Below are 13528 nucleotides of genomic sequence, written 5' to 3'. Positions count from 1 at the left end.
CAAGGGAGCAGCTTTCTCTTTAAGCAATCCTAGAAATGAGCCCAAGGACCTAAGGCACAAACAGAGAAGTTTAAACTGAGTACTATCCTGTGTTACTTCATTTATTTAGACAACAGGCAACTCACGCCCAGCATTCAAGTGGGCAGGTGGCACAGTGGTTAGCAGCACTACTGAGAAAAGCAAGGCAGGAAGAGACAGAGCTACTTTCCCGAGGCAAAAGAGCAAGGAGGTCGGGGTGGGGGGAGATAGGGAGAGGGGTGGAGAGGACAGGGGAGGCTGGCACTCAGTGGACAGCTCCTTCCCCAAGCATGAAGCCTTGTCCGACTGGGTAGGTTAAGAGAAGAGGGGCAAACAAAGCATCCCTGCCTCCTCCCTTTGTCTCAGTAAAGAGTCCTAGGCTCAGGAAAGCTGAGGTTCACATTGAGCTAGTTTGGACACAAAGAGTCACAGGGGAGACAAGAACCCAAAATACCCTGTGGCATCAACTCCATGTACCCAGCTATAGCAGGGACAGATGGATGTCAGCCTGCTTAATTCTGTAGGGGAGCTCCCAGCTGTCGGTGTGCTCATACTAAAACTAGGGTAGTGGCCAAAAGTGCAGACACACACAATCACCTTCATTCGTTTTTTACAACGACTTGCTTCCCCCAGCACCGTGCACAGCAATACTCAGCAGATACGCTGGGACTTCGTCAGACATGCAGCATCCCCGGGTCCACTGAAGACAGGTCTGCCACCTAAACAAGACCTCCAGACACACCCACCTTTACTCTGAAGCTGGGGAAGTCCTTGTGTGGTAGGAGACTAGAACTGGAGAAAGATACATCGAGATTAGCAGATCAGAGAAGCCTATAAGCAGAGAAAGACTGGAAAGATAGGAAGCCCTTCCTCACCTAGGCTTCATAAAACTCACAGAGCATGTGCAAGGAAAGCACGGCCTGTACAAACATGGGAAAGCCACTAAGCGAACATAATAGAGAGGACCGAGCACCCTGGGGCTTTCCTGACTGCTTACCAGCACACTCCCATTCTCAGGAGTGTTTCTTAACAAACTGCCTGACTTCTATATCTGACCCTGTGTCCCTACTCCAATCCACTGCCGTGGGTCACACGAACTTGGGAACTTCAGAAGGGACTCCAATCCGCACCTACAGAGCTGGCATCGTCCACACTTCTGACCCCAGGCACCTCCCACAAGGAACCATGTTTTAGGAGATATCAACGTCAATATCTGAATATTCAATGTATTTCTAATATGTCATTCAAACAGCTCGGGTGAGATTGTGAACAAAGTGTTCACAACAACCTGATGGCATCCTTAAGCTCTTCGTGGAAGATTCGCAAACCACAGTGGTTTGTGCTTGGGACACCGAAGGAGCCCCAGTATTCTCCACCAAAGAAGCAGCATTCGAGGGGGCGGAGCATTCAATCTATAGAACAAAGGTGCTTGAGGGCTAAGTTGCATCACAGACGTTCAACCAAGTCACAGCAGACCTTTAGAAGAGAAGAGTGGGGACAAAAAGCAGCACACTCGAGTAGAAAAGATGGAGATGTAACTAACAAGGGGCTGTGGTGACTGGCAGCTCGAAGTCCCTGCTGCTGTTACAACACTGATGGTGTTCTGACAATAGAAAGGGACTGAGTGTGCCTTAGAGTCAACTGGACAGTATCTGTGAAGACAGTGTGTCTTAACCCAGCAACACAAAACCCAGAGCATTTGGCTTCTGAAATTGAGGTATTGCTCTAAAGACATTCACGTAAAGGATGATGGGGCCACAGGGGACCTGACCTAAGGACAGACATCCCTGCTCTCCTTCCAGCTGTGATGCTCTAGGACCCAAAGCCCACGTTGAGCATTGCTGCAGCAAATCCACCCACAAGATGTCATAGCCCTGTCAAAGGGCTGGGAAAGGTCGTTCCTGCTGATATGAAATAAAGACAAGATACATATGTTGTAGCAAGTATGGCACTGAGTGGTGTGGCAAGTCTCCCTATGTGGGCTCTTGTGTGCAAGAGGTGGCTCTAGATCAGTGAGTGGTATGCACAGTTCTAGAAAACAGAAGACAGACTAAACCCTATAGGCTGACTGGTTCCATCTTTGCATCCACTCATTGCTTGGGGGTGGCTGGGGGAGCATGTGAAGAGCATAGTCCCAGACAGTGCTTAGCATGCCAAGACTCAGACTCTACACTGGATGTGACAGGAGGGCTAGAATGGTCCCCTGGGACACTATCTTCTTGCTCCCTCAGGCTTGGTGGTCGCTCACAAACAAGAACAAACAGGAAGGGTGCAGTTCCTCTTGAGGCCATCCTGGAAGCTGACATGTTGTCCCTCGAGCCAATGGCCACAGGGAGGCAGCTAGTAGGGAAACCATCAATGATGGCTTCAAAGATAAGGACATACACCAAGAGTGGAGGGAGGCATCATCCCAGGTAACTGTAGAAGCCAACCCAAGTAGTAAATGTTTTGTCCTCGTGTGTAAGCAGTATCACCTTCCCCACCCCGCCCCCCATTGTTGTGATAAAGTATCCTGACAAAGACAACTTAAGGAAGAGAGGTTTATTTTGGTTTTTAGTTCAAGAGTTACCATCCATCATGATAGGGAAGATTTGGCAACAGCCTGGGGAGACATGAAGGCAGAGGCTGGAGGCTGGCTGGTCACACTGCATCTACACTCAGGAAGCAGAAAACAGATAGGAAGTGGATTCAGGCTATAAAGACTCACGGCCCACCCCTACTTCTTCCAGTGAGGCTCCATCTCCCTAAGGCTCCATGGTCTTCCCAAACAGCCCAGCCAGCTGAGCACCAGATGTTTAAACATGTGAGCCTCTCAGGGTCACTTCACATTCAAACTACAACCATGGGTAAACTGAGACCTGGGAGGGTGTGGTACTAGCCTACAGTCACAACATTGATAGGTGAATGGTGGGGATTAGGTAACATGGACCAGTCTGTTTCTACCACACCAGACTCCTGAAAGAGGACTGGGGGCAGGTCACCCCTCCCCAACCCTCTGTGTGTCACCCCTAGTACCCAGAGCCACTCTTCCTTGCACAGACAGGCCCATTTTGTGTATATAGAATCTTCGGCAGATGAAGGAAACCTGGCAGTTGCCACTGTATACAGCTTCAAGGGCACATATTGGCCAAGCTTTAAAGATTGTCTGTAAAATTAGCCTATGTGCAATTTCCACGTGGGTCTTCAATACCTCAGGTGTTCACTGTCTCCGGCTGTGTGAACTCCAGACTGACTGGCTAAACTCAAATAGATTAGGTGTGAGACATTGGCCTCAATTTCCTTGTCTGCAAATAGTATAACCACAATAGGTTTTACACATTCAGGAAAATTAAAGGATTAATTCAGGAAAATCTGCCTGCTGGTGTTGGGCTCAGGACACATCCCATGACAGTGCTTCATCTATCACCTTCTGACCCCCTAGCCAACAGTGTCACCCTACATCTTTCTCTCAAACAAGAGTGAGTGTCATTGCTGAGACAAGATGGCTTCAGAATGCACCAGGAGAGGCATCCAGATGGCTCCACCCAGAAGCCCAATAGCCCCAATCTCTCATTTGAATTGCCCAGAATAGGTCACATGTGTTGTAGACTGGTTTTAAGCTATTTGTGTTAATTCGGCTCCCAAAATCACATAGGAACCCATATTTCTTCATGTAAGACACTGAGGGTCCCTGCCTCCAGCTGACTCTAATTGGTAAATACAGTCGCCAGCTGCCAATGGCTGGGCAAAGAGACAGAGGCAGGACTTTAGGTCTCCCGGGCAAGGAAACCACAAGGAAAAAGGAAGGTTTTAGAAGCGACATAACTGGGAAGCAGGAGGATCAAGCTTGAGAGCTGCAGGAGAGAACAGCCATGTAAGAACTGGGGAAGAGCGGCCCCAGGGGCCCCTCCCACGACTGCATGGAATATAGATTTTAGTTAGTAATAATTAGAGAGTATCAGATGGGAGACATTAGCAACGTGGAAGTTTGGGAATAGCTCAACCATTGAGCTGCTAAGAGCATATTAAAAATAAGGCTCTGTGTTGTGTGTCTTTCAAGAATCTAGAGCATTTTGGTGGGTGGTGAGGAACATGTGACTCCACTGAGGTGATTTGTGTAGCAATAATAATTAATGCATGCAACACACATGCTCATCTCTGAACCAGTCACTGAATGAGTTGGGCTAATTGAGTAAATCAAGCAAGGCTTGCTCCTGGCTGTAAGTCCCAGTCCACCAACCCTTGGTCTTTTACAAGGCTTCTTCAACTGGTGAGGTATTCATGCCATAGTCAGGAGATTGGGAAGAGAAGAGATGAGGGACTTCCCAAAGGGCGCCTTGTTAAATTCCCCTGCTCAGGACAATTGTAGGGAATAGGACTTGTTCATCTATTACAGTGTTCGCCACATAACCTTATCTTTATGTTTTTATTTTATTACATGTATATACATGCATGTGTGCACATGTATATATGTGGGCACATGTGTGGAAGTCAGAAGGCAACTTGCTTTCTCTTTCCACCATGTGTGTCCCAGGGATGGGACTCAGGTTCTCAGGCTTGGCTGCAAGTCCCTCTTCTCTTTGAGCCGTCTTGCTGGACCACATAACCACATTTTTGTCAACTGACCTATCACTACATGATGGCATGTACATACAGATGTAGTGTGCTGAAATTTCTAGTCATGTGGTATGTTCTCTGAAGTATGTGAAGAGCAATGATATTGTATTACAACATATTTCTCAAAACAAATCCTGGTCTCTAAGGTCCTGAGACCTTCCCATGAGACTCCCAGTCAAAGCAATATGAAGCCCAGAAGGCCACTCAGTTCTCCAAGGAGGTCATGTCAGAGCCTCTGGGGACTGTCACCACCAACAATGATGACTACAGCTATCATTTATTGGGGAACTACTATGTGGCTGACACCAAGCTGGGTGCCGCAATGACTTGGTTTTTTTGATGTTCCTAACAGTCCTTTAAAAGTTGACCCCAAAGCCAGGCAGACTCATGTCTCCTTCTTTTTCAACCCGATTCATTTGTTTGTCTGTCTGTGTAGTTACTGTTGTCATCACTGACACAGAGTCTTATATACACAGTCTATACAACTCAGGCTCCCTGGCCTCAGCCTGCTTGTGACCATAGGCATGCCCCCTATCTCTGGCCTTGCCTTTCTCTCTATAGTATCACGCAGTCTCACACGAGCCTTCTAGTGGCTGCTCATTTGTTCAGGTGGCTGACTGTGACAAGCCAGACAACCTAGAAGACATTTTTAAATCATTCAATCGTTTTTTCTGTGGGTACTTTTTTCATTAATTTATTCATTCACTTTACATCCCAATTGCAGCACCCCTCTCTCCTCCCCTCCCCTTATAAATCTCTCCCCCATTATCCCTTCTTCAGAGAAGGGGGAGCCTTCTTGAGTACCACTCCACCCTGGGACATTCAGTTGCTGTAGGACTAACTGCATCCTCTCCCACTGAGACCCAGCCAGGCAGTTCAGTTAGGGAAAGGGGATCCAGTGACAATCAACAGAGTCAGAGACAGCCCCTGCTCCAATTGTTAGGAGACCCAAATGAAGACCAAACTGCACAGCTACTACAAATGCATTGGGGGCCTAGATCCAGACACTGTGTACTCTTTTGTTGGTGGTTCAGTCTGTGTGAGCCCCCAAGAACCCAGGTTAGTTGATTCTGTAGGTCTTCTTGTGGAGTCCTTATTCTATCCCCAACTCTTCTGCAAGACTCCCCAAGCTCCATCTGATGTTTGGCTGTGGATCTCTGTATATGTTTCCATCCACTGCTGGATGAAGTCTCTCAGGAGACAATTATGCTAAGCTCCTGTCGGCAAGCATAGCAGAGTATCATTAATAGTATCAGGGGTTGACTCTCTCATATAGGGTGGGTCTTAAGTCAGTGGGTACTTTTTAAATGCTCACTTTATACCAATGGCTAATAATCCCAACCTTATCTCTGCCCTCAGAAATCTCACAACCTGTTTCTCTGCAACTGCCTAAAAGATAATGGCTGTTATCTGTGCACTGTACAGTGGTGTCCAGGAGACAGGATGAGTGAAAAGACATCTGTCCCTTCACTCCTCTTATTAAATCCTATGCTTTGACTCAGAACTGACTATCCCAAAAGACACACTGGAGATGCCCCTGTGCTAGATGTACTGGATGCTCCCAGTAAAGAGAGCTTCTCCAATTTACAACGAACAAGCACAGTCATGCCCGGGTTAAGTGAAGGCTTTAGTTGTACTGTCTGGTGGGTCCTAGCAAAGCTATCCACAACACAATGGCTCTTGGTCTTGTTGTCTGTTCAGTAGGTGATTCCAGTTTGGGGCTGAGACTAGTGTCTCCTGGAGTGCTGGCTGGTGAACTTTTCTTCATGGGTTTTTCGTCTTGATGCTCGAGGCTCACCTAGAAGCATTAGGGAACAAGCAGTAGGCTCTGCAGGTTAGAATATCTCCCAGTGCACAGGCAAGGGAATCCCAGTTTACTTCCCCCCAATCCCGTGGGAGCCAGAACCCCAAATCCTATGTTGAAGCTGTATGAGAACACTGCCCACTGAGGGTCCTACACTAGAGGCTGACAGCTCTGTCACTGTTTACCCATAATCCCCTCTACCACTTACCCATAAGCCCCCAAGGAGATTTTCACCCCCATCAGCCAGTCATTGTACTCCTTTATAGTAGACCTGTCCCAAGCTGCTGGCCTCTTCTACCTGTGCATCTGAAAAGTCTGAACAGCCAGGAAACCACAGGGACCACTTAACCCATGGCACTGAGATGGACACCCAGACTTCCTTACCTGCAGATTGGGGCGTTGAGTAAGACAGCCATTGGCATTGCCCCTGGGAATGCACATGGCCCAAGGTGTGTGCCATGGACTGGACATCACACTTACTTACCTGATCCCTTTCCTAACATCTTCCTTCCCATTATTGAGTCTCCTCAGTGATGCTTCCTGCCAAGAGTCACACACATTTCAGTGAGAGAACAGATTCAGAAGTCAAATTCAGCAAAGGAACCAATAGACATCCATCAGCCATGTGATCAGGAATCAATAGACAAGGGTGGGACCCTCATCCCACTTCTGTCTTTTAACTCCTGTCATTACAGAAGACATGTGCCAAGGACTTGAGACCAGGCCCGGGCTAATTAACTCAGCCCTCCAGCTCTCCATGAAAACTGATTTTCAAATTGTTTCTCTTTCTCACCCTCTTCCTCTCCCTGGCTTTTGCTCTGTATCTTACTTTCTGCCTAAACTTAGGTGTTGCTGTTCAAGGACTCCTAGAATGTTTCTCTGGATGACAGCTTGATGGAGCAATAGCCCAGTGTTATATGTGTCCTCGGACAGGCAGGTCTTTTTATACTGCATGTGGCCCCATAAAAATGATAGGTTTAAAGTTGTTATTCTAATATTGCTGTGATTGTAGCCTTGGTGCCTACACTCTCTAAAGGAAATGGGTATCATAGCCTGACAGAAGTAGGCTATGCTTGCAGGAGGTTCTATAGGTCTGTGCCAAAAAAAAAAAAAAAAAAAAAAAAAAAAAGACAAAACTGGAGGATTCTGTCTGCCAGAAAGGAGGGGCTCAAACCCATTGTTTTGATGTCACAAAGATGATAAACAAGTGGTGATGTCACAAATACTATGAACTGCATCCCAGGTTGGAGGACAGCAGAGGGGGTGTGATGTGACCTGAGAGGACATGGAAAGGATCCAGGGGAAAAGAGAGTATGCAGACAGGTGTCAGTAGTAGAAATAAGGAAGAGACAGACAACAACACATGAACAAAACCCAAATCAGACAAGATCAGAAAAGGGAACACAGTAAGACATCAACAGCAGAAGCAGAATGGAGATTCAGAGGAAAGCCTGGAGCAGACACACAGATGCACAGCATGATAGACCAGATACCAGTGGCCATGGGCAAAAAGAAAGGGATGAGAAAGACAGAGGCAGGTGGACAGCAGGATGGGGAGGAAGAAACAGAACGGAATGGATTCTGGCTGGCAGGAAAGGGGGTTCCCCAGCCAGAGTCAAGACCAAGCTCACAAATCAGATAGCCTGACTCGGTGTCCTCACCTGCAAATGGGATGACATACTGGACACAGAACCTGTTCCAGTACCTCATCTGTGGTCACAGTATATGAACATTCCTCTTGTGATATGAAGCCATTCAGGTGGCTCCCAGTGACACATACCATAACTACTCCTCATGTGATACCTTGAGTTTGGGCCAGGCTCCATGGTTAGATTCTAAAAAATGTTCAATATGGCAGAAGGAGCCTGTAGTGATCGCGAAGATTGTGTAATGAATGTCCTCAACCAATGTCTTGCTTATCCCATTCCCTTTAGGACATTGGAGACTGGAGAGGGGGACCACATGGCAGATGTTGATGTCCCCAGACATCAGCCTGCTACCATGGGCATGAGCCTTTTCCCCCAAGAAGCCTGAATTGGCATCTTCAATAGAGACTTCCAGCCAGGGGAGCCACTGAAAAATAGACAAAGCCCCCAGCTGTTTAAGCCCTATGTTTGGAAGTAGCTTGCAATGTAGCAAGTGACACTTGATGTAGACCTTGGGACCTGGAAGTAGGAGCCACCTTAACAGAGGTGTAACGTGTGGATGCCTCTGGAACTAGGCAAGGAGCCAAGACTGGAAGGACATCAGGTGGGGAGCTGGAGAAAGGCTCCAGTGGGCCATGAAGATATGGGGAGATGACCTTGCTGGAAGATGACCTTGTGTCACTGGGATCAGCTGTGAGTACTCAGCTATTGCTGCAGCTCCATGCCTGCCTGTCTGCCACAATGCCACTGTGATGATCATGGACTAATCATCTGAAACTGAAAGTAAACCCACAAGTCAATGCTTTATTTTAAATGCTGCCTTGGATTCGATATCCCCTCACAGCAATACAACAGTAACTAAAACAATATGATTGCAAACTGGTACAGCCACAATAGAAATCAGTGTGGAGAATTCTCAAAACGTTTAAAAAAATCTAGTATATAACCCAGCTATAACATTCTGTAGTGTATACTCAAATGACCAGACATCGAGAGGCCCATCCATGGAATGAATGAGCAGAAAACACTGAGAATCTAGACGGCTGCCACGGTGAGTGAGCTACACACAGACAGGGACCCACAGGCTTTTTGGCTCAGTGGCAGTGGGAGCCACTACAATGTGCAAGTATGTAGTTGACATAAGAGAAAGAAGTGTGACAGTTTGAGCACTATGAAGAGAGGTGAAACTGGAGATGTGACAGTGGAGAGGAACAGCCTGTTGTGAATAGCCAGCTCTACCACCTGAGGCCATGGTAAAGTCCCAGCCAATGCTGCCACTGAGGGCTGTGTCTGGGTCCATGGCCATGCAGAATCGGGGATCTGTGTTGATGTCTGTGGCTCATATTACCACTAAAGGCCATGTGGATGCCTAGTCTGGTCTACTACCTGGGATCATATTAATGTCTAAGAGCTATGTAGAGCTGGCCCCACCTCACTGGTTGTGTCACTCTATCGAGCTGTCCCCACCTCTCACTGGCTGCAGCACCTGGGAAATCAGGCCTGCACTTACCTTAACTGAGCAGCACATTAGAGCTGGCCCTGATGGTATGGGTACTAGTGATTGAGCCCAGAGGTCATGAGAGTGGGAGAGCTGGCCCTGCCCCTTGTCAACTGCAGCACTGGGTGAGCACAGGGCCATTTTGGAGAGTTTGCTCTGCCGCTGTGGGTGAAGGAGAGTTGGTGGCTGACAAACTCAGCTACCCACGCTTCCAGATCCAGGGCTTCGTGTTGACCCAGCTCAACATTAATCTCATCTATGAACTGCTAGAGTATGTGAAAGGGCAGATCCTGCAGATCCAAAGTTGCAGGATCTCCAGGACACGGGGCAACAACATGCTATCCAACCCCCATAAGGATCCAGTATTGATGGTATAGCAGAAGCCAGAGGCCTCATACCAGACCAATGACTCATTGCAATGAACATTTACAAGTATAAAGATGTGTGGACAAAAGGGTATACGGTGGGACATAGCATGACACACTACAGCTTCGACAATGAGACACTTTTATTTTATTTTTGATTTTTATTTTCTTTGGCAGGGGGAAGTTACAAGCATGAAGGGTAGGTATGAAGGGATGTGGAGATGAGTGAGATTGGGATACATGATGTGAAACTCAAGAATCAATCAAAAGGTTTTTAAAAAAAGAAACGAAAACCATCATACTGGACAGATGCTTACTCGGCCATGCTCGTGGCTGCTCTACTCTCAATAGAAAACGGAAACAACTTGAGTGCCCTTCAGCTGAGTACTGGGCCATGAAAAATGTGGTCCATACACACTATGAAACTGTATTTAGCCATAAAGAAAACTCAAAGTAAGTTTGCAGGCTAATTGATAGAACTAGAAAAGATCATATTGAGGTAGTAGGGTAACTCAGAAAGATAAGAGTACCGAGTTCTCCAAGAGCACCCCTGGAAAGCTGCTAAGAGGCAACCGACCAGGGGCATACTGGGAAGTGGATTTTACTGAAGTTAAACCAGCCAGATACGGTAATAAATATTTATTAGTTTTTATAGACACTTTTTCAGGGTGGGTCGAAGTCTTCCCCACCAAGAAGGAGGCTGCCAATGTTGTGGCAAAGACGATATTAGAGGAAATCTTCCCAAGATTCGGCATCCTTGAAGTAATCGGGTCAGACAATGGTCCTGCCTTCGTTGCCCAGGTAAGTCAGGGACTGGCCACTCAACTGGGGATTGGTTGGAAATTACATTGTGCTTATAGACCCCAGAGTTCAGAACAGGTAGAGAGGATGAATAGAACATTAAAATAAACCTTGACTAAATTGGCCTTAGAGACCGGCAGGAATGACTGGACAGCCCTCCTACCCTTCACTTTGTTGGTGTATGGAACACCCCAGGAAAATTTAAGCTCACACACTTTGAACTCCTCCACAGGGGACCGCCCCCCTTAATAGAAGCAGGAGGAATGCCTGATCCTGATGCCCCTTTTCCCCAACCCCTGCTAGCTCATTTGAAGGCCCTAGAACTGGTCAGAAAGGACGCCTGGGAACAGCTGAAGAAAACAGAGCCAGAACCACTGAGGTGCCACATAAATTTCAAATAGGGCATCCCATCCTGGGTCTGGCACCACCAATCTGGCAACCTTGAACCCAGATGGAAAGGACCCTACCTGGTGCTTCTGACAAGCCCCACCACCATCAAAGTTGACAGCATCCCAGCTTAGATCCATGCATCCCACGTGAAAGTAGCCCCTCCCACATCCCACGATGACTCCTAGAAGTTGGAGCGGACTGATGATCCTCTTAAGCTACACTTACGCTGCTTGTGCCTCACTGAAAGCTAAGAACCCCCATCAGCCTATGACTCTTACCTGGCAGGTACAATCACAAACTGGGGACATTGTTTGGTCTACTACCAAGGTTTGCCCCCCTAGGAACTTGGTGGCCCCCTGTGTTCCTGAAATTTGTGCCCTGATAGCAGGATTAGATTTTTGAAACATTCCTGCGCTGACTCATGAGGAAATACCCTCAGAAGAAGTGCATTTACAAAAGTGGTCCCTTCACCAAGTAGTAGTTCACTGGGGCCAACACATAGCTGACTGCCCAGGATGTAGAGATAGACCCACACAGGAAAAACAGCACACCTCCTTTTATGTTTGCCAGATATGGCAGATCTAGATCAGAGATACATAGGTGTGGAGGACTAGAACATTTTTTTTTTGTAAACAATGGGGATGTGAGACTTCCAGAGATGCCCATTGGAATCCCACATCCTCATAGGATTTGATCACCGTCTCCAGGAGAAATAAGGGCTTAGATTTGCTCAATATCACCTTTACAGATCCAGGGAAGCAGTTTACTGATTGGCCTCAGGGACGCACCTGGGGGCTCAGATTTTACATGCAAGGATGGGACAATGGCTTCACTTTCCACATTCGCCTCAGGGTTGAGAGTCCTCCCACCATTCTTATTGGGCCGGGCAAAGTACAGGAGATTCCTTCCCGACAAGTACCACTACCCCCTCCTCCTATGATTTCTGAGCCCCAACCCCAGGGGACAATCCATCATTCCCAGTGCAGGGACCTCCACTGTTCCCTGTGCAGGAACCTCCACCCAGCCTCCTACTGCTGGTGAAAGACTCTTTAGTCTCATTCAAGGGGGCTTCTAAGGCTCTCGATGTTACAAATCCTAGAGCTGTGACTTCATGTTGGCTCTACTTGGCAGCCGGGCTCCCTTATGAAGGAGCAGCAGTAGATGGATCAATTACTATGACTTCAGATGCAAGCCTCTGCTCCTGGGGGCAATCCAAGAATAGGCTCACCTTAGCCAAAATTTCAGGATCAGGGAAATGTATAGGAGTTGTACCTCCTTCTCATAAACACCTCTGCAACCATACCTGGCCTATCCCTGGTTCTTCTAAAAACCAATATCTTTGTCCTGGCAACCATTATTGGTGGGCTTGCAGCTCCAGATTGACTCCGTGTTGCTACGGCTGTTTTCGATCAGTCGAAAGATTTTTGTGTGTTAACGCAATTAGTCCCTAGGATATACCAGAAAGAAGAGCCTATCTCCCTCACCCTCGCAATGGTCATGGGTTTGGGACTAGCAGCTGGGATCGGTACGGGGACCGCTGCCTTGGTAACTGGACCCCAACAACTGAAACAAGGTCTAGAAGGACTGCAGGCAGCAATGACAGTAGACATTAAGGCTTTAGAAAAGTCAGTTAGTTGGTTAGAAGGGTCTTTGACTTCACTCTCTGAAGTAGTCTTACAGGAGAGGCTTAGATTTATTATTCCTCAAAGGAGGAGGACTATGTGCGGCCCTAAAGGAAGAGTGCTGCTTCTATATTGACCATTCAAGGGCAATTAGAGACTCTATGGCCAAACTTAGAGAAAGGTTAGAAAAACGAAAACGAGAGCGAGAGGCTAATGATGGTTCGAAGGTTGGTTCACAAAATCCCCATGGATGACTACTTTACTATCTGCACTCATGGGGCCCTTATTAATCTTGCTTCTATTACTTACTATAGGCCCCTGCATAATTAACAAGATAATGGCTTTTGTCAGACAGCTAACCTGTCAGCACTGTACAGGTTCTTATGCTATGCCAACAATATCAAAAAGTAGAACAGGCTGATACGGGCTGTACTGAGTCAAATGTTTAATTTTTCTAGTTCTATGATTAGAACTATTTACTAGAAGGAGTGGGGAATGTAAGACCCCAACTCAGTATGTCTCCCAGACCCCTAGAAACAAAGCCAGCATGAAGCTCTTTGTTCTCTTACCAGGCAGCCTGAGAAGCTCATGTGGGTTCACAGACACTGAACCATCAATCAGGGAGCCTGCATGGGTCTACACTAGGTCCTCTACATATATGTTATGGCTGTGTAGCCTGATGTTATGGGACTCCTAACAGGGAAAAGGGGGAAGTGCTTTTTACCTCATAGGACTGTTTCCCTCCTACCAAGTTGCCTTGCCCAGCCCTGGGGATTTGTGCCCAGTCT

The sequence above is a fragment of the Mus caroli genome, unplaced genomic scaffold, assembly GCF_978045245.1.
Source record: "Mus caroli unplaced genomic scaffold, Mus_caroli_1 scaffold_8, whole genome shotgun sequence".
Taxonomy (NCBI): domain Eukaryota; kingdom Metazoa; phylum Chordata; class Mammalia; order Rodentia; family Muridae; genus Mus; species Mus caroli.
Note: the sequence above shows the minus strand (reverse complement) of the source record.